The sequence below is a fragment of the Psammomys obesus genome, unplaced genomic scaffold (genome assembly GCF_907164565.1).
Source record: "Psammomys obesus unplaced genomic scaffold, mPsaObe1.curated_primary_1811, whole genome shotgun sequence".
In the NCBI taxonomy this organism is placed as follows: Eukaryota; Metazoa; Chordata; class Mammalia; order Rodentia; family Muridae; genus Psammomys; species Psammomys obesus.
The window spans coordinates 46,132,063-46,157,022 of NW_026591086.1; positions in this window are offsets into that span (position 1 = coordinate 46,132,063).

A 24,960-nucleotide genomic window follows, 5' to 3' on the forward strand; every position below is an offset into this window, starting at 1 on the left:
AATCCTGGCAAACAATTCCTGGACGCTAGATGGTGCAACCCAGAGAGATCTGAGCGCTTGGAGGACAGTATGACAGGTCGTTGGGCCACTGAGGCTTTCAGGGCAGCTGTGCTTGTGCATTGTACCTGCAAAACATGCCAGCACCCTGACCTGCACTTACACTCCATGCTTCCAGGCATCTACACCCTCTAGCAGCAGGTCTTTCCATTCACACTTCCACACACACTCCTGAAATTGCGCACATGCGCCTTTGACCTTTCTCCCTTAGCTAGTGTTGAAACACCAACATCCACTCTCAAACTGCTGGGCCTCTCTCATCTTCTTGAAGAATACTCCAGACACCAGAGACAAACGGACCCAGTCTGCAGAACAAGTTTCAGGAACAGAGAAAGTTACAGATAAGAACATGGCTAGGGAACAGCTTAAGAACACAGCCAGCAAAAATCAGCACATTATAGCTTCACCAGAAAACTCAAAAAACAATTGATATTTTAAACCATAAGAAACACAGCAAATGATCTCTACTCTATGCTTGTCCAGTTTTTAGAGACACATAAAGAGGAAAAGAACAAAACTCTCAAAGAAATACAGGCAAATTCAGCCAAACAAATAGAGGCACAAGTAGAGGCACATATAGAGGCATATAGAGATGAAACAAACAAAAAATAGAGATCATGATGGACAGACAAGAATCCAAATACAAACATGAAGGAAATGGTACAAGATATGAAAACAGAATTAGAATCAATAAAGAAAACATACAAAGAAAACACCCTGGAGCGGGAGAACTTACAAAGAGATCAGAAAACACAGAGGTAAGCATCACTAACAATTCAAGACATGGAGGACAGAATCTTGGGCACAGAAGACACAATTGAAGAAATCAATTTCTGAGAGATCTCAGAAAAGACAAAATCAGAACAGTTCCTGACACAAAACATCCAAGAAATATCAAGAACCACGAGAAGACAAAACCTAAGAATCACAGGAATAGATAAAAAAGTACATTCCAGGCTCCAAAATCCAGAAAATATTTTCAAGAAATTCATAGAAGAAAATTCCCCCAACTTAAAGAAAGGGATGCCCCTAATTATACAAGAGGCCTACAGAACACCAAATAGACTAGATTAGAAAAGAAACCCCTCATATCATACAATGGTCAAAACAGTAAATCTACAGAACAAAGAAAAAATATTTAAAGCAGCAAGGGAAAAAGGCCAAGTAACATATAAAGATAGACCTATCAGAATGACACCAGACTTCTCAGGAGAAACTACGAAAGACAGAAGGGTCTGGGCAGATGTCGTTCAGACTCTAAGAGACCACAGATGCCAACCCAGACTACTATGCCCAGCAAAGTCTTCAGTCAACGTAGATGGAGAAAACAAAATAGTCCAGGACAAAACTAACTTTAAGCAATATCTACCCAGAAGATACTAGAAGGAAAATTCCAATCTAATGCAATTAGCTACACCTAAGAAAACACAGGTTATACATAAGTTCACAACAACAACAACAAAAAATTTAAAAAAAAACAAGCACAGAAACATAGTAACACCACCAACTCCACATTAAAAAAAACTAACATTCATTGCTCACTATTCTCTATCAACACCAATGCATTCAACTCTCCAGTAAGAAGACACAGACTACAGAATGGTTGTATAAATAGGATCCAGCATTCTACAGCATCCAAGAACACACCTATGCAACAAAGATAAAGACTGCTTCAGAGTAAAGAACTGGAAAAAGGCTTTTCAAGTGAAAGGACTGAGAAAAGAAGCTGGAGTAGCCATCCTAATATATAATAAAATAGACTTTTAACCAAAATAAACCTAAAAAAGATGAGGAGGTGCATTTCATTCTCATCAAAAGAAAAATCCACCTGGATGTTATCACCAGTATTTGTAAATTTGTACCTTATTCAAGCTTAATGACACAACAATCCCAACACCTTAATAGTGGGAGACTTCAACACTACATTCTCACCAAAGAACAGATAATCTAGACAGAAGCTAAACAGGGAAATAATGACACAGACATCCTAAATAAAGTGAACATAGTAGATGTCTACAGAACTTTTCATCCAAACTCAAAAGAATATACCTTCTTTTCAGCACTTTTAGGAACCTTCTCAAAAATTGACTATACAGTTGGGTACAAAACAAGCGTCAACAAATACAAGAAGATACAAGACTTCAACAGCAACAGATATATCAAAATACCTACATACACATTGAATGTAAACAACTCTCTACTCAATGACTGCTTAGTCAGGGAAGAAATGAAAAAAAAGAAAAGAAAAGATATTAGAGACTTCTCAAAATTCAATGAAAACGAAGGCACAATTTACCCAAACTTATGGGACACAAAGAAAACAGTGCTAAGAGGAAATTTCATAGCAATAAGTGCCTCCAGAAAGAAGTTTGGAACATCTCATACAAACAACTTAATATCATACACCTCAAAGCCCTAGGAAAAACAAAAATCAAACAAACAAACAAACAAAAAAGAAGCACAAGGGTAGTAGAGGGCTGGAATAATCAAACTCCTAATCAATAAATTAGGAACAAAGAAAACAATTCAAGGAATCAATGTAACCAACCAAGAGCTGGTACTTAAAAAAAAATTCAACAAGATAGATACATCTTTAGCCAAACTAATTAAATACAGGAGAGAAACTATCAAAAATCAGTAAAATCAGAAACAAAAAGGAGGATGTAATGACAAACAAACCCTGAGGAAATCAAAACAATCATTAGGTCTTGCTGCAAAAGGCTGTATGTCACAAAATTTGAAAATCTAAATGAAATGAAAATTTTTCTTGATAGATTCTTACCAAAATTAAACCAAAATCGGGTAAATATATATCAGATTAAAGAGTCCTATATCCCCCAATGGAAGCAGTCATCAAAAGTCTCCCTTCTGAAAAACCTCAGGGCCAGATGAATTCAGTGAAGAATACTACCAGACCTTCAAATAAGAGATAACTCCAATATTCTTCAAATTATTCCACAAAATAGATACAGACAGAACATAACAAAACTCATTCTCTGAAGCCACAATCACCTTGATACCCAAACCAAACAAAGATCCAACAACAACAAAACTTCAGACCTATCTTTCATGAATATTGATCCAAAAATACTCAATAAAATACTTGCAAACTGAATTCAAGATTTCTGACATAAACTCAATGGCTGGCTCTTTGACCCCCCTCAAGGGAGGAGCAGCTTTGCAGGGCCACAGAGGAGGACATTGCAGCCAGTCCTGAAGATACCTGATAAGCTAGGGTCAGTTGGAAGGGGAGGAGGGCCTCCCCTATCAGTGGACTTGGAAAGGGGTAGGGAGGAGATGAGGAAGAAAGGGCGGGATTGGGAGGCTATGAGGGAGGGGGATACAAACTAAATAATGTGTGATTAATATAAAAAGATTAAAATTATTAAAAAAACAAAAAACAAACAAAAACACATAAAATGTACCATCAAGCAGATTCAAATTGGAAAGGAAGAAGTCAAAGTATTGCTATTCATAGATGATAAGATAGAATATATGATTGACCCCAAAAAGTCAACCAGAGAACTCCTTCAGCTGATAAATGGCTTAAGCAAAGTGTCTGGATACAAAATTAACTCAAAAAAAAAAAAATCAATAGCCCTCCAGTACACAAAAGTGAAAAGGGCTAAGAAAGAAATTAGGAAAAACTACACCCTTTACAGTAACTACTAATAACATAAAGTACCTCAGTGTAAATCTAACCAAGCGAGTGAAAGAACTGCATGAAAAAATTCAAGTCTCCAAAGAAAGAATTTGAAGAAGATATCAGAAAATAGAAATATCTCCCATGCTCATGGATCAGTACTAATAACATACTGAAAATGGCCATCCTGCCAAAAGTATTCTACAGATTCAATGCAATTCCCATGAAAACACCACTACATTTCATTAAAGCAATTGAAAGAACAATTCTCAATTACACATGAAAAAAAAAAAACAAAAACCCAGAATTGCTAAAACAACTCTGTACAACAAAGATTGTCTGGAGGTATCTCCATCCCTGATCGCAAGCTGTACTACAGAGCAAGAATAATACAAATTGCATGTTACGGGCATAGAAACAGTATGGTTAATCAATGGAATCGAAAAAAAGACCCAGAAATAAACCCACAAACCTACAGATAATTTATTTTTGATAAAGAAGACAAAATCATACAATGGAAAAAAGACAGCATCTTACACAAATGGTGGTGGTCTAACTGATGTCTATATGTAGAAAAATACAAATAGACCCATATTTATCACCTTGGACAAACTAACGTCCAAGTAGACCAAATACCTCAACATAAAACTGGACACACTAAACTGTTAGAAGAAAAATTGGGGAAGAACCTTGAACTCATTGACACAGGGGACAGCTTTCTGAACGGAACATCTACAGCACAGGCTCTAAGACTAACAGTTAATAAATGGGACATCATGAAAAGTTTCTCTAAAGCAAAGGATTCTGTCATCAAAACAAAACAGCAACCTACAGACTGGGAAAGGATCTTCACCAACCCTATATCTGACAGAGGGCTAATATCCAGAATATATAAAGAACTCAAGAATATATAAAGAATATATAAAAAGCAACAAATCAAGTAACCAAATTAAAAAATGGGGCACAGAAATAAACAGAAAATTCTCTGTAGAGGAGTAGCAAATGGCAGAGAAATTCTTAAAGAAATACTCAAAGTTCTTAGTCATCAGTGAAATGTAAATCAAAACAACCCTGAGATTTAACCTCATACCAATCAAAATGGCTAAGATCAAAGACTCAGACAACACTTACTGGAGAGGATGTGGAGTAAAGGGAATGTAATCTTGTACAATGACTTTGAAAGTCAATCTGGCACCTTCTCAGACAATTAGGAATAGTGTTACCTCAAGATACAGCTACACAACTCCTAGCCATATATCCAAAATATGCTCAAATATACATCAAGGACATTTGCTCAACCATATTTGTAGCAGCTTTATTTGTAATAGCTAGAATCTGGAAACAACCCAGATGTCCCTCAACTGAGGAATGGATACAGAAATTGTGGCATATTTATACAACTGAATGCTACTCAACAATTAAAAACAAAGAAATCAAAATTTGCAGGCAAATGGTGGGAACTAGAAAAGATCATCTTTTGTGAGGTGTCCCAGAAGCAGAAAGACACGTAATTTATACTCATTTATAATGAGATATTAGACATACACTGTAGGTTAAACATACTAAAATCTGTACACCTAAATAAGTAAGAAAGAGGACACTGGGCAAGTTGATCAATCCTCACTCAGAAAGGCAAATGGCATGGACATTGGAACAGGTGGAAAACAGGAAACAGGAAACAAGACAGGAGCCTACCACAGAGGGCCTCTGAAAGACTTTATCCAGCATTGTGTTGAAGCAGATGCTGAGAATTCATAACCACACTTTGGGCAGAGTGCAGAGATTCTTATGAAAGAACGGAGAGATGAAAGACCTGGAGGGGACAGGAGCCCCACCAGGAGAGTAACAGAACCACAAAAAAAAAAAAAAAAACTCTGAGCACAGAAGTCTTTTCTGAGACTGATACGCCAACAAAGAACCATGTATGGAGATAACCTAGAAGCCCTGCACAGAAGTAGTTCATGGCAGCTCAGTGTCCTAGTGGATATCCTAGTAAGGGGATCAGCAGCTAACTCTGACATGAACTCAGTGGCTGGCTCTTTGATTGCTACCTCCTAAGGGGGCAGCCTTACTAGGCCACAGAGGAAGACAATGCAACCAGTCCTGATGAGACCTGATTTGATAGGTTCAGAGGGAAGGGGAGGAGGACCTCCCCTATCAGTGGACTTGGGGATGTGCATAGAAGAGAGGGAGTTGGGTTTTGACAGGGATGTGGTAGGGGGCTACAGCTGGGATAAAAAGTGAATAATTGTAATAAATAAAAAAAATAGGTAAAAGGAAAAGAAAAATAAAAAGGAAAAGAAAATAAAAATTAAAAAAAGTCATCCAGACCGCTCCTCATAGAGCAGGGATGAGAGTTGGACATAATTCTGGATATTCAAGGTTCAGTAGTTTATGTTTTTATTTGGTGCGCCATTGCTGTACAGATGACAAGAGGGGACAGAAGTCAAAGATACTCTGAAAAGGACCTTTCTCAGTAATCCCACATTTTAAGACCAAAGGCACTTATTCACATTCTGATTAGAATCAGATTTTCTTGAGTCCGAATGTTCCAGAAATGCTCTTTCCATAGTTACTGGCTTGTGCCAGAACCCAAGTCCAGCTGACATGATGAAAAAGTCACTGATACCTCCTGAAAAGGCCACATTGTGTGGAAAGTTCAGTTTCCCTTCCTCAACCTTGTCTTCTTGTAAAAATCCCGAATGGATGTCTTTGTAACTGTGGGTTTCCAGGACTTTGTCACTTGAGTTGAGCCCACTTGAGGTGAAAAGGCCTACATAGCTTTGTAGAACATCACATTCCCATAATTTCTGTAACAGACTGGTCAGAACACCTTGTAGATGATATCCATCTAATGCCTAAATGCATAGTGGATTTGAAAAAAATCTATCAAAATAATTTAAAAAATCCCCTTACAGTGTATCTTCTACCTTGTTACATAATGACCAAAATAATTGAAAGTTGTTTCTTTCCTTTCTATGGTCCTCCACTAGTCTTTTAACATTCCTTTCATATGATATTCTAAATGCTCCCCGGCCACATGTCTTTTCTGACATTAAATTAATGTGTATGCTTGAACAGTTAATGCAGTTGCTGCCTCAAGTTCTGAGTTCAGAAAGAAAAACAAAGTCGAGGGAAAGAAGGGGCCATCCCAGCATAATGCTTTTCCATCTGTTATCTCAATGAATCAATTCTGTGTCCTGTGAAAGTCCCCAACATCCATACCTTGGGCCAAGTGGAAATTTGTTGCCATCCTTCTTTGTATGAGTGCTGGGTTTGCATAAATCTATTTCCTTCTGTAACTCAAGTACCAGCACTCAGGGTATCACAAAAAGATAGAGAGCTCAGGAATAAGACTGAAGAAGTTGATACACTGTTCAAAGAAAATATTAATCTACAAATTTCCTGATACAAAACGTCCAAGAAATCTGGACAGTATGAAAAGGCTAAACCTAAGAATAATAGGAATAGAAGAGAAGACTATCCAAGGACCAGAAAATATTTTCTACAAAATCATAGAAGAAAACTTTACCAATATAGAGAGATACCTATAAACATACCAAAACACCAAATAGATTGGACCAGGAAAAAGTACCTCCATCACATACTAATGAAAACACTAAATGTATAGAACAAAGAAAAAATATCAAAAGCAGCAAGAGAAAAACACCAGGTAACATATAAAGACAGACCTAACAGAATTAGCCCTAACAGAATTAGACTCAACTTCTCACCTTAAAGCCTGATTGCAGCCCCCTCTCTCCTCCCAGTCCAACCCTCTCATCTTTCTTTCCCCCCTTCTCCTCTTCTTTGGGCACCACCCCAGCATGGCACATTAAGTCCCAACAGGACTGAGCTCAGCCTCTCCCACTGAGGGCAGACAAGGTAGCCCAGCTAGGAGAAAAGGATCCAGAAGCAGGCAACAGAGTCAGAGACAGCCCCCACTCTAATTGTTAGAGGGCCCACATGAAGAACAAGGTACACTTATGCTATATATGTGCAGGGTGCTTAGATCCAGCCCATGTATGCTTTTTGCCTTGTATTTAGTCTCAGCTACTGAAAACACTGAATCACCACAAAGATTCCTAGGAGCCTCCTTCATCTCAGAGACCCCCCTCCAATGACTTCAGTTTTCTCTCCTAGATCCTACCTCTTTACACCTGATCCCCATCCCTATTCCCTTTCTACCCCTTCTCTCAACCAGTTCCCTCCCTCCATCTATTTCACACATCTAATTTTTCTCTTTCTGAGTAAGATTCAATCATCCTACCTAGGGCTCTCCTTGTTACTTAGCTTCTTCGGGTCTGTGGAATGTAGCATGGTTATCCTGTACATTGTGGCTAATGTTCCTTTATGAGTGAGTAATTACCACGGATGTCTTAATGCTTTTTTATCCCTTCTCCACCCAACTCATATCCAATACTCCAATACAGTGTAGGAGAGACAGAAAAAAAAAGAAAAATAAATATTTATTGGGAAGAAGGGGCATAGTTTTTCTTAGCTACTTCCTCCTTAGGGTCAGCAGCTTCCATGAGACAAGTTAAATCTTCCTTTCAGGATATCTTAACTTTTCTCTTCAAACTGCATCAACAGTAATCAAGAGCAGCATGGGGGGAAGCACCAGCAGCCTACTTCTTTCATGAAGCCCTCCCAACATTCTCTGGGCTCTGGCCATTATTCCCCCTCAGAGTCCTCAGAATTAAACTCTTTTCAACTGGGAGAGATCCAATTAGAATGAGACAAATAGTTTGCTGCTGTGGACAATCCGAATCAGTCCCTATTCTACACCTGGGATCAAAACAAAAACATGTTTACATCCACAACACTTCACTCTACATGATGTTTTCTAGTTCCATCCATTTACCTGAAAATTTCATGGGTCCCTTGTTTTAATAGTTGAGTTGTGTAAATGTAATATATATATATATATATATATATATATATATATATATATATATATATACATTTTTTTCCTATCCATTTTTCTATTGAGGGACATCTGGTTGTTTCCAGTTTCTGGCTATTACAAATAAAGCAGCTATGGAGTCTAACGTCACATGCTACTATAAGCGGGTGGGATTTTCAGTGGAGGGAGGAGGAAGTCAACCCATCAATAAACTTTCAGCCCAATATTTGTCCTGCCTACAGGAAATGTAGGGATGAAGATGAAGTAGAGATTGAGAGAATGGTAAACCAATGGCAACCCCAAATTAAGACCCACCTCCCTGGACCAGAATCAGCCCCAGACACAACTAATGATATTCTGTTATGACTGCAGACAGGAGCCTAGCATAACTGTCTTCTGAGAGGCTTCATCCTGCAACTGATGGAAACAGATACACAGACCCACAGAGAAACAATTTTCTAGCTCAGGGAGTTTTGTGGAAGACAGCAAGAAATGATTGAGGGAGCTAGAGGGGTCAAGGATACCATAAGAAGACTATAAAGTATACTAATGTGGGCTTATGTGGTGTGTGTGTGGCTCACAGAGACTGAACCACCAACCAAAGAGGTTACATGGATTAAGCCTAGATCCCCTACACATACATAACAGATATGCAGATGGTCATGACGTGGCTACCCTTACAATGGGAATAGGGGCTGTCTCTGACTGTTGCCTGCCTTTGGATTTCCTTCCCCTAGCTGGGTTGCCTTGTTTTACCTCAGTGGGAGAGGATGTACTTAGTCTGACTGTGACCTGTAGTGTTAGAATGGGTTGGTACACCTTAGCAACCTTCCTTCACTGAGAAGAAGGAGAGGGGAGAAAGAGAAAAGAGGACCCGAGCAAAAGAACTTTTGTTCTTATATGAAAATAAATATCCTTACATTTAGAGAAAAAATAGAGATAGCTACCTTTCGGTACCCTTGGCTCTGTGAGAGAGGCCACAGGGCATGTGTGTCTCTGATACAATGAGACATTCAAAGCATATAGAGTGACCAAGTGTTCATTCTGCGTAGTCAGAGAACACGGTGATGTGCACAGCTCTAAACTAACAGCGGAGGAAATGCCTTATCTGGCAGTGTATCGCTGCACTTCACTCCATCGCTGGCTTTCGAAAACATGCAGAGGGACCTTTTATCCTGACGCACGGAACTCTCTGCTCCTCAAGCTGACTTTCGAAAACATGCAGAGGGACCTTTTATCCTGACGCACGGAACTCTCTGCTCCTCAAGCTGATTTGAGCCCATTCCCAAGTTTCTTATGGTCTTGCATGAAACACAACTGGGAGATTGTTCAATTAGAATCACACTTGAGAATATTTTTGTCTAGTCTTTCCAGTCCGTTAAAATCTTACTGACTCTCAATTTTTCTATTATAATAGCTAAAGGATGGTAATTATTTTAACTCTATAATTACAGTAGCACACCTATTCATATTGTGCCAATTCATGTAATTTATTTCATTTATTAGTCTTTTTCCTACTATTTAGAAAGAAGACCCATAGATTTCATTAATGTATTCTTTTTGACTCACGCAAGAATTTACCAAAAGCTTCCTATAAAGTACTAAATTACATTTTGTGAACAGTTATCAAAAGTGAAAAAGAATCCCTCAATATCCTTGCTATATTTTACTGCACATTTAAAAGTTATATTTTGTTAAGTCAAAAGCTTACATTTCAGTTTAATCTCAATATATTCTGAATAGGAGAGATAGAAAAAATGGAATCCTCAATAATTAATGAACAAAAAGAGTGCAATTAGTATAGTTCAGTGTCTTTTTGTCAGTAAATCCATACATCTAAGACTAATAAATCATTGTAAGGACTAACACAATCATTATTAACAACTCCACATGAGAGTGATGATGGTGAAGAGCAGTCTGTGAACTCCATCAGATCCTTACCATGTACCACATTAAATATCCTTCAGTTCAAAATTGATTCCTGTTTTTAACATATCTCACAAACATGATGACCAATAAAATTATATGGGCTTAAAAATTAGACTAACCCTATAACAAATTTCTGGTGAATAATGAGCCTGCCTTCCAGTCTGTATCAACTCTATGGTTGATACCATTTCTTTGGCTTTTAAATTTTGCTTTGGTCCATCATGCTAAGGAAAAAAAGAATGCATATGCTTAACTTAAATAGGCTTGATCATTACCATAATGCAATCATGTTATATCATATACAATTTGTTTGTTAAACACTATGAATAAAGGAAGTGGTTTTTCATTTTTTTTTGCCAACTATGACCGTATTATATTTGTTTTAAATATTGTCTTAGTTAAATCATCACTAAACAAATAAAATAGGCAAAAGAGGCCTCTTTCACTCAAGAGAGACAGGAGTATTCTTCTGTGTTCAGATCAGAAGTGGAAGCATTTGAGTGCCCACTGAGTCACTCCTAACTTTCCATAGAACAAAAACTAGTGTGAAACATAATCCTAGGTGTTTGCACTTCAAAGAGACGAATCCCAGGTCAGAGATTAATATAGACCTGAGTCTTGAATCTGACAAGTTTTTTTTTTTTTTTTTTTTTTTTTTTTGGAAAGAGTGGATTTACACTCCACACAGGGCAAAGAAAGTATTGATAATGTCAAGATTTCTAAGGCCAGTGCTCTAGTAAAATGATGGTCAAAAGAAGAAAAAAACCTATTTCAACTTTAGTGAAGCCAAGGGAAAGATTAAAGCTACTTTGGTCAAGTGCTATAGATTTCCGACTTGATTTCATTAACTTTGCTGCTAGACCTGGTCACTATGTAATGATTAAGAAAACCATTTGGTAGAAAATGCTAAAGACTACGCTACCTTCCTTAATTCATTGCATTTGTTATACCCTAGACAGTCATTTTGCTTTCACACCAAAGAACTAAAGTTCACAGCACTAGATGGAATTTTCCTCTTTCCCTCTTCATTCATTTTCTCCTTTTTCTTCTTTCTTCTATAGACTATCATGATTCACTGTGTCAGAAAAGTCTTAGTAATTTAGAAGGAGATACATGTTTAATGTCAATAAAATCACTGAGATTGCTAATTAATAAATACACCTTTGGTGACAATTATTACATAAATGATACAAAATGCATCTCTAACCTCAAAATAAAATAGGCAAACAGACAGACAGACAGATAGATAGATAGATAGATAGATAGATAGATAGATAGATAGATAAAGGATCCTTTATTCTAAGCCAAACTTGTGTGACAGTAACATTGTCTCAATATATGGACTCAGGTGTCTGAGTGACATGTTTTCATGTCTTAGAGGGTATATCAACTTGTTGCAGTTATAGAACAGAGAATAATCTTAAATTGATACATTTTCCCATTACTTTGGAACACAGCAGGTAAGAGTTTATAAAAAAAAAACTGGAAATTACTGCTATAAAATTTAGAATTTTTCTAATGAAGGTATTAGTTTTTAGACTGTTACAACGTAGTGGTGGTAACAAGAACAGACTGAATATATGAGGAAGAACATGTGTCATGTGCTTTTACTGGGTAAGGATTATCTCCCTTGGAATGTGCTTAAGTTCCTTCCTTTTACCTGTAAAATTCATAATTTTATTGTTCTGTATAGATAAATAGAACTTCATTGCATGTTCCATGCTTTTATTATTCATTGATCACCTGGAGAACATTTAGGTTGTTTTCAGTTTTCTAGCTATTGTGAATAATGGACATGCCTGAGCAAGTATCTGTGGAGTAGGGTGGAGATGATGCAGATAACTTGTTTCTGAACACAGGCTCTCACAGCATGAGGAGGAGATGCGAAGAAAGTTGCCAAGAGAAAGAAGCATCCATAATCTTCCCCACCTATAATCTCTATAAAACACAGCTATGACTGGCTTGGGAAGATATTCCCAATGTTGCATTAGTGATACTTTAACTTGGAGTGAGCAGCACCTAATAAGACTTAATGCCCTCTGAGCAGGAGCAAATTCATGTCTGGTACCATCAAACTGTGCAATTACCTGTGGCTGTGGAGAGCTTTCTACTGCAATTTTCCTAAACCAATGTTATTTATAACTGTAGTCTAAATTCTTAACCATGTATAAGTAACTGTAATTCCCATGCATAATCAAAATATTTCTTTCTATAAAAATGATGCAGACTGTCAAAGCAGCTGCTGAGCCTGATGGCCAACTGACAGGCAGAGTGAATGGAATTTTGTGTAAGAAGTGGGAAATAGTAAGAGCTGGAGAGGACATGAACTCCACAAGGAGAGCAACAAAACAAGAAAATTTGAACACAGGGAACTTCTCAGAGACTCATACTCCAACCAAGGACTATTCATGTAGATAACCTAGAACCCTGACAATGCAGCCACTTCTGATGAGAACTGATAGACTAAGATCAGAAAGGAGAGGAGGACCTCCCCTATCAGTGGACTTGGGGAGGGGCATGCATGCAGAAGAGGATGGGAGGGTGGGACCTGGAGGAGAAGAGGGAAAGGCTTATCAGGGATACAAAATGAATAAAGTGTAATTAATAAAAAAAAGAAAAAAATGATATTCTAAAGAATTTGCTTCTTTTTTATATTTTTTAACTTTTATTAATTACACTTTATTCACCTTGTATTCTCCCATAAACCCCTTCCTCCTCATCTACTAATCATGCCTTCCCTCCTTCTTCTTCATTCATGCCCCTCCCCAAGTCCACTGATAAGGGGAGGTTCCCCTCTCCTTCCTTCTGATCTTAGTCTATCAGATCTCATTAGGAGTGGCTGCATTGTCATCTGTGGCCTGGTAAGGCTGTTCCTCCCTCAGGGGAGGTGATCAAAGAGCAGGCCAATCAGATTTTGTCAGAGGCAGTCCCTCTTTCCATTACTATGGAAGCCACTTGGACACTGAACTGCCTTGAGCTACATCTGTGCAGGGGTTCTAGGTTATCTCCATGTGTGGTACTTAGTTGGAGCAGGAGTCTCTGAAAAGACCCATGTGTTCAAATTTTCCAGTTCTGTTGCTCTCCTTGTGAAGTTCCTGTCCTCTCCAGATCTTACTATTTCTCACTTCTTACATAAGATTCCATGCACTCTACTCAACAGTTGGCCATAAGTCTCAGCATCTGCCTTGAAGGTCTGCAGAGCAGAGCCTTTCAGAGGCCCTCTGTGGCAGGTTCCTAGCTTGTTTCCTGATTTCTTCTTCTTCTGATGTCCATCTTCTTTGCCTTTCAGGATGGGGATTGAACATTTCAGTCAGGGTTCTCCCTCTAGATTAGTTTCTTTAGATGTACAGTTTTTCCTATGTTATATGTCTATATGAGTGAGTATATACCGTGTGTGTCTTTCTTCTTTTGGGACAGCTCACTCAGGATGATCCTGTCTAGGTCCCACCACTTACCTGTAAATTTCATAATTTCCTTATTTTTCATTGCTGAGTAATACTCCATTGTGTAGATGTACCACAATTTCTGCATCTATTCTTCAGTTGAGGGGCATCTGGGTTGTTTCCAGCTTCTGGCTATTACAAATAAGGCTGCTACAAACATGGTTGAGCAAATGTCCTTCTATGTACTTGAGCCTCTTTTGGATATATGCCTAGGAGTGGTATGGCTGGATCTTGAGGAAGCGCTATTCCTAGTTGTCTGAGAAAGCGGCCAGATTGATTTCCAGAGTGGTTGTACCAGTTTACATTCCCACCAGCAGTGGAGGAGGGTTCCCCTTTCTCCACAACCTCTCCAGCACGTGTTGTCACTTGAGTTTTTTATCTTGGCCATTCTCATGGGTGTAAGGTGAAATCTCAGGTTCCTTTTGGTTTGCATTTCCTTGATGGCTAATGAGGTTCAGCATTTCTTCAAGTGTTTCTCTGCCATTCGAAATTCCTCTATTGAGAATTCTGTTTTTAACTCTGTTCTCCATTTTTTAATTGAATTGCTTGGTTTGCTGTTTTTCAGCTTCTTTAGTTCTTTATATATACTAGATAATAGCCCTCTGTCAGAAAAGGGGTTGGTGAAGATTCTTTCCCAATCTGTAGGCAGTCGTTTTGTTTCGATGAAGGTGTCCTTTGCTTTACAGAAGTTTTTCAGTTTCATGAGGTCCCATTCATTGATTGTTGCTCTTAGAGCCTGTGCTGTTGGTGTTCTGTTTAGGAAGTTGTCTCCTGTGCCAATGAGTTCTAGGCTGTTTCCACTTTTTCTTGTAACCAATTTAGAGTATCTGGTTTTATGTTGAGGTCTTTGATCCCCTTGGACTTTAGTTTTGTGCAAGGTGTTAAGTATGGATCTAATTGCATTTTTCTACAGGTATATATCCAGTTAGACCAGCACCATTTGTTGAAGATGCTATCTTTTCTCCATTGTATGGTTTGGGCATCTTTGTTAAAGATCAGGTGTCCATAAGTGTATGGGTTTATTTCTGGGTCTTCTTTTCGGTTCCATTGTTCCAGCAGTCTGTTTCTATGCCAGTACCATGCAGTTTTTATAACTGTTGCTCTATATTACAGCTTAAGATCAGGGATGGGGATACCTCCAGAAGATCTTTTATTGTAGAGGATTGTTTTAGCAATTCTGGGTTTTTTGTAATTTCTATGCCACTATTACTTTAAAATAACACTGAAGTTTAATTTTAAACCAGGAAGTCACCTTATAGATCATATGATTTCACTTTGAAGTATATGTTAAATATTTGTATTAAAAGATATGGATTTAGTTATCATTTGGTGAGGGTTTTTTTTCTTAATGTAACTCAAAGGATTAATTACATTATGAAGAAAATTCTGATAAATATTCAAAAAGTTTATAATTTTTTATCATATTTGAAAGAAAATAAAAAGAGATCCTAACTTTTAATACATTATATTTTTTAATGCCTTATGGATTTTTGTAAAAATGACTTTCCTGAAGTTGTACTGTCATTATAAGGAAAAATATATTTGCTTATATTTAAAAAAAATCTTAAAAAAAGAAAATATAATAAAGAAAAGAGATTACCCTGTTAAATGTCCTACACCATCTTTATGCCATGAAATGCATTTCCTCCCAGGAAAAATTCAACTTTTCTTCTTATGTACATCTGAAGACCTATGTGTTCAAAGATTACCTGTTTAGACTGTTACCAACTACTCCTATGTGTTTTTTCAGCCACACCTTCCCATTGTCAGTGTGGCAGCATAATAGAGAAGCCCTATTCACTAACACTTTGAATGCATAAGGATACCTGGTATGTTTTTGTTTTTAAAAGCTTCTAATTTAATTTCTATTTCCAATTCATTCTGCCTTGATTGCAGCTTATAGGTGATGCTGATTTGACATGAAATGTGTTTGTATGTGTTTGCTGTGATATACCTATTAGCATCATATATGCAAAGGTTCATTAAATAAACACAGAGCTTTGGAATACTGAATGCATAGTTCTATTTTGTTCAAAATTTATAGGCAATTGGTTACTCCCAATAGTCCTGTCACTATTGCGCTTGTGAACACTTCTTGCTCAGCATGTTTGGTTTTTGTTTCTCTTTGTTTTGTTGTCGTGTTTGTTTTTATTTTGTCCTGGTCATAGCTGGATATGAACACTGATGTTTTTTCTCCTTTAGCACTCTACATAAAGAACATTATTCCTTTCTATTATTATGGTATAAATCATTGTAAGAGATTTTTCTGACCTGCATTATTTGATGTAGAGAAAATAAATAACTTTTTGTGCTTACTTAAAAAAAATAATAGATTCTTACAGATATCCACAATTAATCAAAATGCAAAAAAATAATAAGTGATAAGTGGTTGTTCAAGCACAACTGGTACATATGCAATGAAACCCTCAAACATAAGACTGGGCAATTCAAAGCAGAGGGAGTAGAAAAATTGTAAAAGCCAGAAAACCAGGAAGCTGGCAGTGATATAGTGTTGTCTACATATGACGGGGAAGCTATATCTGTGAACTCTAAACAATAAGACTGCGTTATAAATGAGCATAATAGCAACATCAGTTGACATGCCATGTGGACAAGAGAATTTCCACATGATCCCATTCCTAGAAGAACAGGTACCCATGGACAATACCTAACTGAGAAAAGAAGAAACAATGTATATATACTTTTAAAAGGACTCTGAGGAATGGCAGAGAGGGGATACAAGGGGTTGTGAGGGTGGGACTAGGAGGAGAAGAGGGAGAGGTCTATGACCAAGATGTAAATTGAATTAATTAATAAAATATTTAAAGAAAGAGAAAGAGTCTTCTACCAGAGTGATGAGTTCTCACATAGTTTATCCAATCCCAAATGGTCAAGCCTGGACACATGTACATAGAAGGAAATGCAAAATGTATTAGTAAGTTTTAAAAGTAGCAATAAGTTTTAAGAGATATTACATGTTTGCACATATACAGAGATTATGGGAGAAGTTGGTGGAAGAGAATGAGAGTTAGGGACACAAATGTTGTGGATGTAGTATTCATGTATTAACTTTTGAAATTTTTTTTTTTACCTTTCATGTTTTTTTTCCACTTTATTCACCTTGTATCCCCCCATAAACCCCTCACTCCTCCCCTCCTAATCCCACCCTCCCTCCTCCTTCTTCATGCATGCCCCTCCTAAAGTCCACTGTTAGGGGAGGTCCTCCTCTCCTTCCTTCTGATCTTGGTCTATCAGATCTCATCAGGACTGGCTGCATTGTCATCTTCTGTGGCCTGGTAAGGCTGATCCCCCCTCAGGGGGAGGTGATCAAAGAGCAGGCCAATCAGTTCATGTCAGAGGCAGTCCCTCTTCCTATTACTATGGAACCCACTTGGACACTGAACTGCCATGCACTACATCTGTGCAGGGGTTCTAGGTTATCTCCATACATGGTACTTGGTTGGAGTATGAGTCTCTGGGAAGTCCTCTGTGTTCAAATTTTCTGGTTCTGTTGCTCTCCTTTTGGGGTTTCTGCCCTCTCCAGAGCTTACTATTTCCCACTTCTTACATAAGATTCCATGCACTCTGCCCAACAGTTGGCCATAAAGTCACAGAGTCTGCTTTGATAGTCTGCAGGGCAGAGCCTTTCAGAAGTCCTCTGTGGCAAGTTCCTAGCTTGTTTCCTGTTTTCTTCTTCTTCTGATATCCTTCCTCTTTGCCTTTCGGGATGGGGATTGAGCATTTTAGTCAAGGTCCTCCCTCTTTATTAGTTTCTTTAGATGTACAGATTTGAAAACAATTATTAAATAAAAACAAATAATGTATTGCAAAAGTTTACCTGCTATAAGACAGATTAACCCAGATACAGATTTTGATAACCGCTGTGCAGTTGTGGTACACACCTTTAATCCCAATAATCAGGAGGCAGAGGCAAGAGGATCTCTGAGTTTGAGGCCAACCTGGTCTAAGGAATGAGTTCCAGGATGTCCATGACTACACAGTGAAACCCTGTCTCAAAACAATAATAACAACCACAAACAACGCAACAAAAACAAAAACAAAACAAAAAACCCGTGAAACCAAATCAAAGAACATATGTGGAGAATTAGTTGGTTATCCTTGAATAAACTTCAAAGTAGATGCAGCATTTACGGGGAAATTCAGTTCATAAAACTAAGAAATGCCTAACAAATGTTCTTGCACAATATCAAATAAATAAGTATTTAATTGATGAGTTTAATTTTATAAAACAAAACAACTTAATTAAGAAAAAATAATTTAAAACTTCAGATTTAAAAAAATCTTCATGCTATTGCTTTTGTTTTTGTTTAGATAATCCTTTCTGTATTAGAAGAGTGGAGATGCAGACTCCTAATATTTTTATTATTTAATTATATATTTTACCAAACTATGTGTTTAATAGTTACATTGATACAATTAGAAGTTTGGAGTTTGTGTAGCCATAATTCAAGTTTATTCTACCTCAGCCTGATGTGAGTAGCTATGTACGCAGTGACCAACACACTAATGTGAAGCTGAAAAGTGCTTATCCCTGAGGTTTTTCTTGACTTATAATTTTATGTTGAATTTGTATGTACGTAACTCATGTTGTAGATGTCAAACTAATTCACATTATCTTCAGAAAAATCAAATAAAATTTTCATATAACTGTAAAATTTATAAATAGCTGAACTTTGACTTAATAATATTTTGTCTCAACTATGTTAACTAGCATCTTCACACATTCCCATACAAAATTTTGATAACATTTCATGAAAAAGATTTTTATCTATTTACATTACACTTTTCCTTGAGGAGGATTTCATATAATTTTTTATCACATTGTAATTTTTAACAATTTTCATAGTTGTTAAAAATTTTGTGGTAAAGTTTATATATATATATATATGTATATATATATATATAATGAAACATTTATTATAAGCCAAAATATGTATAATGTTAGGAGAAAATAGAGAGAAAGAAATTTAAATTGGAAAAATTATTGTGAAGCTTCTCTCAAAGCATTCTAATATATTTGAGAAATGGCTAATTGGAGCTTACAATTGGATCCCCATCTTTTTAAATAGAATTTTTTCTTTTATTTATTTACTTATTTATTCATTATTTATTATAATTTATTCACTTTGAATCCTGGTTGTGGCTCCCTCCCCCATCTCCTCCAAATCCAACCCTTCCTCCTTCTTCTTCCCATATGCCCCTCCCTTAGTATACTGACCTCCTCCTTTTATCTGATTTAACCTAACAGATCTCCTCAGGACTGGCTGCATTGTCTTCCTCTATGGCCTGGCAAGGTTGCAGCCCTCAGGGTGAGGTAATCAGAGAGCCTGTCACTGTCTTCATGAAAGAGAAAGCCCCTGCTCCCCTTATGGTATGTACTCACTCATAAGTCATTTTTAGGCATATAATATAGGATAAAGATGCTAAAATCTATAGCCCTAAAGAAGCTAAACAAGAAGGAGGACCCTAGGGAAGATGCTCAATTCTCATTTAGAAGGGCAAAGGGGGATGACATCAGAAGCGGGATAAGACAGGGAACAGGGCAATAGCCTACCACAGAGGGTCTCTGAAAGACTACTGATTGAGATATTAAAGCAGATGTTGAGACTCAGCCAATTTTGGGGCAGAATGCAGGGAATTTTATGAAAGAAAGAGAAGGTAAAAAGGTTTGGAGGAGTCAGGAGCTCCATATTGAGTTCAACAGAACCAGAAACACTTGGCCTAGAGGACCCTGCAGAGACTGATACTTCAACAAAGGACCATGCATGAAGAGGACTTACAACCCTTGCTCAGATGTAGCCCATAGACTCAGTTTCCAATTTTCACAATTTTTATGAATACACATGAGAAAAAAAGCATTAAAAACTGAAAGAGAAAAGAAATTTCTAGGTTTTATTATCCACACACCAGCTCTGTCTTACAATAGTTTACTCTTCTATTTTATTACAACAGTTTTACTAGGCTGTAAGAATTAAATTTTTTAATAGTAACATGAAATGTTTTCTGAGATATAAATGTCCATAAATATAAGTCATTGTTATTAAACTTTAATTTACTAAAACCAAGTTCCTGAAATGAGTCTTTATGCTCATCTTTTTTTTTTATTTACAACTGTATCAAATTTACAAATAAATCAAACTTAATGTGTGAAAACCACAGATAATTAATTAATGGTGCTCACAGACACTCTTGCTAGTTATTTCAAAGTAGACCCACATTTTATGTGAGGCCTTTATATCATGAAACCAGGATGAGTTTGTCAGGATCAGGAGCTGTGGTCCAATCCTAGAAATCTCTCTACAACAGTGGCAGTGGGAAACACTCACTACCCTGCTCCCTGCCTGCACTTCCTAGGGCAGTCATTCCTGTGGTTTCCCACTCACCAACCCCCCCCCCCATTTGCCCTGCTAGAGGAAGACAAGAAGTCTCAGTTGGATTGACATTCTTCTCTCCTTGTAAGGTCATGTCCAGCAAACACCTACTCTTCATGCAAATAAAATCTCCCCAATAAATTAGCTCAGATCAAAAATGTACACTCACTCAAAAGCCTCTACCCATTCCCCAAAGGTTTAAATAGCTTTTGTTCCAACAATTAAACAAACTGCCCAGTCAATCCTGTTGTTTTGCCTCTTTAGATCTGTAAATGTTAGCATGTTTATCCTATATTATATGGCCAACATCTACTTATAAGTGAGTATATCCCATGCATGTTTTTCTTCTTCCAGGTGATTATTTCCGGTTCCATATGTTTCACAGCAAATTTCATGACTGTATTTTTAATAGCTGAGTAATAATCCATTGGGTAAATGTACCACAATTTCTGTATCCATTCTTCTGTTGAGGGACATTGAGGTTGTTTCCAGATTTTAGTTATTACAAACAAAGTTGCTATGAACAAAGCTGGGGAAATAAATGTCCTTGCTGAATGGGTAAGCATCTTTAAGGTTTATGCCTAGGAGTGGTATAGCAGGATCTAGAGGTAACACAAATCCTAACTTTTTGAGAAAGCGCCAGATTAATTTCCAAAGTGGTTGTACAAGTTTACATTCCCACCAGCAGTGGAGGAGGGTTCCCCTTTCTCCACATCCTATCCCACATGTGTTGTCACTTGCGTTTTTGTTCTTAGCCATTCTGATGTGTGTAAGGTAGAATCTCAGGGTGGTTTTGATTTGCATTTCCTTGATGACTAAGGACTTTGAACATTTCTTTAAGTGTTTTTCTTCCATTTGATATTCCTCTGTTGAGAATTGTCTGTTTAGCTCTGTACCCTATTTTTAAATAGGATTACTTGGTTTGTTGGTATTTAACTTCTTGAGTTCTTTATATATTCTGAATATTAGCCTTCTTTCAGATGTGGGATGGTGAAGATCTTTCCTCAGTTTGTCCTACAGGCTGTCGTTTCTGTTTGTTTGTTTGTTTGTTTTTGTTGTTTTGTTTTTCTGTTGACAATGTCCTTTGCTTAACAGAAGTTTCATGAAGGCCCATTTATTCATTGCTGATCTTAGTCCCTGAGCTGTTGGTGTTCTGTTCAGGACGTTCTCTCCTGTGCCACTTTTTCTTCCAACAGATTTAGAATGTCTGATTTAATGTTGAGGTCTTTGACCCACTTGGATTTTAATTTTCTGTAAGGTGATAAATATGGGTGCATTTGCAGTTTTCTACATGTAGACATGCAGTTAGACCTGCACCATTGGTAGAAGATGCTGTCTTTTTTCCATTGTGTGGTTTTTCCAAACAGCAGACAAAAGTCAGGGTTTGGGATATGGTAACTTTCATGTCAACTTGCCACCATTTTCTAACTTTCTTATTAGACATTGATTGTAGTTTTCTCCCTGGAGAGTAGGGTCTGTTGGAAGCAGTCACCTGTTCAGTATCCTGTCACCCTGTGATTTCCTCCAACACTTCCAATATCTTCATACAGTATACAATATTTTATAATGTGCATCTTACAGTAGCGTCTTCATTGATCTTAAGGTGGAAATGGGACTTGTAAACCCAGATTAGGAAACAGTTTCTACTTAATCTGTAAACACACACTAGTTAAAATATGGGTACACAGAAATGACAAAGCACATTCAAAGTGGCTCCGCCTGTAAATGTGAATTTCCTAAGGGGCAAATCTGAGAACTTTCCGTAACAACGAATCATTTTAATTTAGACCCAGTGTTCACAGCATGGAGTATGGTTCCAGACTGGCACAATTATCTAACAGAAGGCACTTCCATTCTCATAATAATGCTCTGTATGGTGTCTAAGCCCTTAAATTTATAGAATATTAGGTGATATGATTTATTAACTTCGATTTCTTTTCTTTTCTTTCAGTGTGGTACATTTCAGTGTGGTAGCTGAAAAGATTCAGAAAAGGGAGTTTTACACCTAAGTCAGTAGAAAGCTATTGACTCTTTGATTAACAACAACTGTAAAAATAGACCAGAATTCTCATTGGGACAAAATAAAATCATATCACAGTATTATTAAAGCATCTTCCAATATAGATACTGAAAGAAATTAAATATAATAATAAAATATGGGAAAATATGCTGATCAACTCCCCAAAGGAATATGGAGCTGAAATATAGGATAGTGTTGAAAATTATGCATATCTGTATGAAGAAATTAACCTGTACCATGAAGCATGTAGCATCACTAATAAGGTAGAAAGTAGGCTGATCCAACTGAACAATATCGGATGCTCAGCAGGCACAAAAATAAAAGCAAGTTCTCTCCTGCAGCAAGGCTTCCCATATATAACTAGAGGCAGATAAAGACTTTAGCTTTAGCATAGGTACAGTGTCTTCAGAAAAGAAAAGGCAGGCAGTTACAGCTTTCAAGCAGGAACAGGAATGTAATAACAAGATATGATTACATTCAACGAGAGAAAGAAGTACCTAAAAGCCTGTGTTTCAAAAAAAAATAATGACAATACAAAAAGAAAGTAAATCATTGACCTGTTCTCTCTGCTTTTATCCACACAGGCACAAATGTCATCGTAATAAGGTCACAAGTAGTTCCATTTATTCATTCACTGAACAACAAACACATCTTCTTTCTGTAATGCCCTGTATAATGTAACCGAGGTAGGAGAGCAACTAGAACACATAAGATGAAGAGAACCTGCTGAAGGGAAATGATGTGATGTTAGCACCTTGCATAAAGAGAACAGATTCTAAATATGAAAAAAATTACTCAGAGATGTTTAACATTTATATGTTCTGGAATAAATGCTCACCCAGATAGTAATATAGTACTTTACTCTAGCAAAATTCAATATTACAAGTTTGTTAAGGAAAGAAAAAAAAAACTCAGAAAAGGATAGCTGGAATCTCAGTACAGAATGAAACAGAAAAGAAAAGCTTTCAGAAGGGAGAGGTCAACAGTAGTGGATACTGCATTTGACAATGTGTGACGTGCAATTAGAGTGGAAAATGATGGTCTTGGTAAGACTGAAGTCACTGGTGGCCTTCTGCAGATTGGTTTCAGTCCCGAGTAAGGCTTCCTACTTGGCTGTCCATGAATTTGAGGTTGAAATAAGTATTCGGGAAAAAGAAGACATGGTTTGTTCTCTGGCATCACTGACTGAGTGTACCTCCAAACTACTAAGATAACCTGATTCTTCCTTAAGCGTTGTACAATACATTGTACAATACATTGTACAATACTCCAATACATTGTACAATAACTGAGAGCACTATCTGTCTGGATGCCTAACTAAGCTCCTGGGTCGAAGGCTTAGAGATCATACTTTTGCATTCACTGTTAGAATTTGAGAAATCAATTATTCTGGTGGGGAGAATAAATGTGGACATGGGTCTAGATTCAAGGACACCCAGAAAGGTGTGATAATATTGGTTCTCTACATACTTTAAAGCTTTTACAAAAGGAAAGAGGAAGAAGGAAATGAATAAAATGCATGACTTTTGGTATCATTACAGTCAGGAACCCTGATTCCTTTACGGTGATAGAGAAGCCCCCCCTTAATTTATACAGTGTTCTGTGAAGTAGCGGAATTGCTTTCCCTTCATTGCATTTGCTGACTTTTTTTCTTTCATGATATTTGTCTGATACACTATCTCATTTTCTCCAGACAGTTGATAACATCTCTTTGACAGTAATCAGATCTCATTGCCTTTCCACTTTGCATTTACCTGCTCTTCTGGAAGCATGCGGCATACATTATTTTTACTGATTCATCTGGGGGACAGAAAGATTATAAGAAACAAATGCTATGAATAAGACTTTCCATTCATGAAAGACTTAAATTTTGTCATTGGAGTTCACACGCATGCTTTACCATACTGTTATATAGAGAGCTGTGTAAAGAAAGGCCCCTTGTGTTATATTTCCCCTACTTCAGTTACAAAATTTATTTTATACTTACCTCATATCTCAAGTTATTTAATTAAATTTGAATGACTTTTACATATCAACTGTCAAATAATTGAATAGTTAAAAAATAATTCAAAAATGTGAAAATTAAAAAGACCTCCCCTATCAGTGAACTAAGGGAGGGGCATAGGGAGAGAGGAGGGAAGGAAGGTGGGATAAGGAGGTAAGGAGGAGATGAAGAAGGGTGTCTCAGCTGGGACACAAACTGGATAAATTGTAATGAATGATTATAAAATATTAAAAAATTAATAAAATGAATATTTTATAGTGAAGACTGTGTTTGCAGTTTTTAATACGCAGGCATACGTACTGTACACTCATACACAACCATATAATCCCTTTAGAAAACTGTTAATTCTGGAACATTCAATGTTGACATTTGGACTTAAAAATAGAAACTCTTCAATAGTCTTAGTCTAAGATACATGGAACCAAGTTTGAAGTCACATGTCCATTTCAAAACTAAATTTCACTAAATGTCATAAGGACGTTCTCTGCCCCTTTTCTGGACAGAATGTTGGTTCCCAGAAGAAAAACATATTTATGGAATGGCATACACTAAAACTCATGGATGT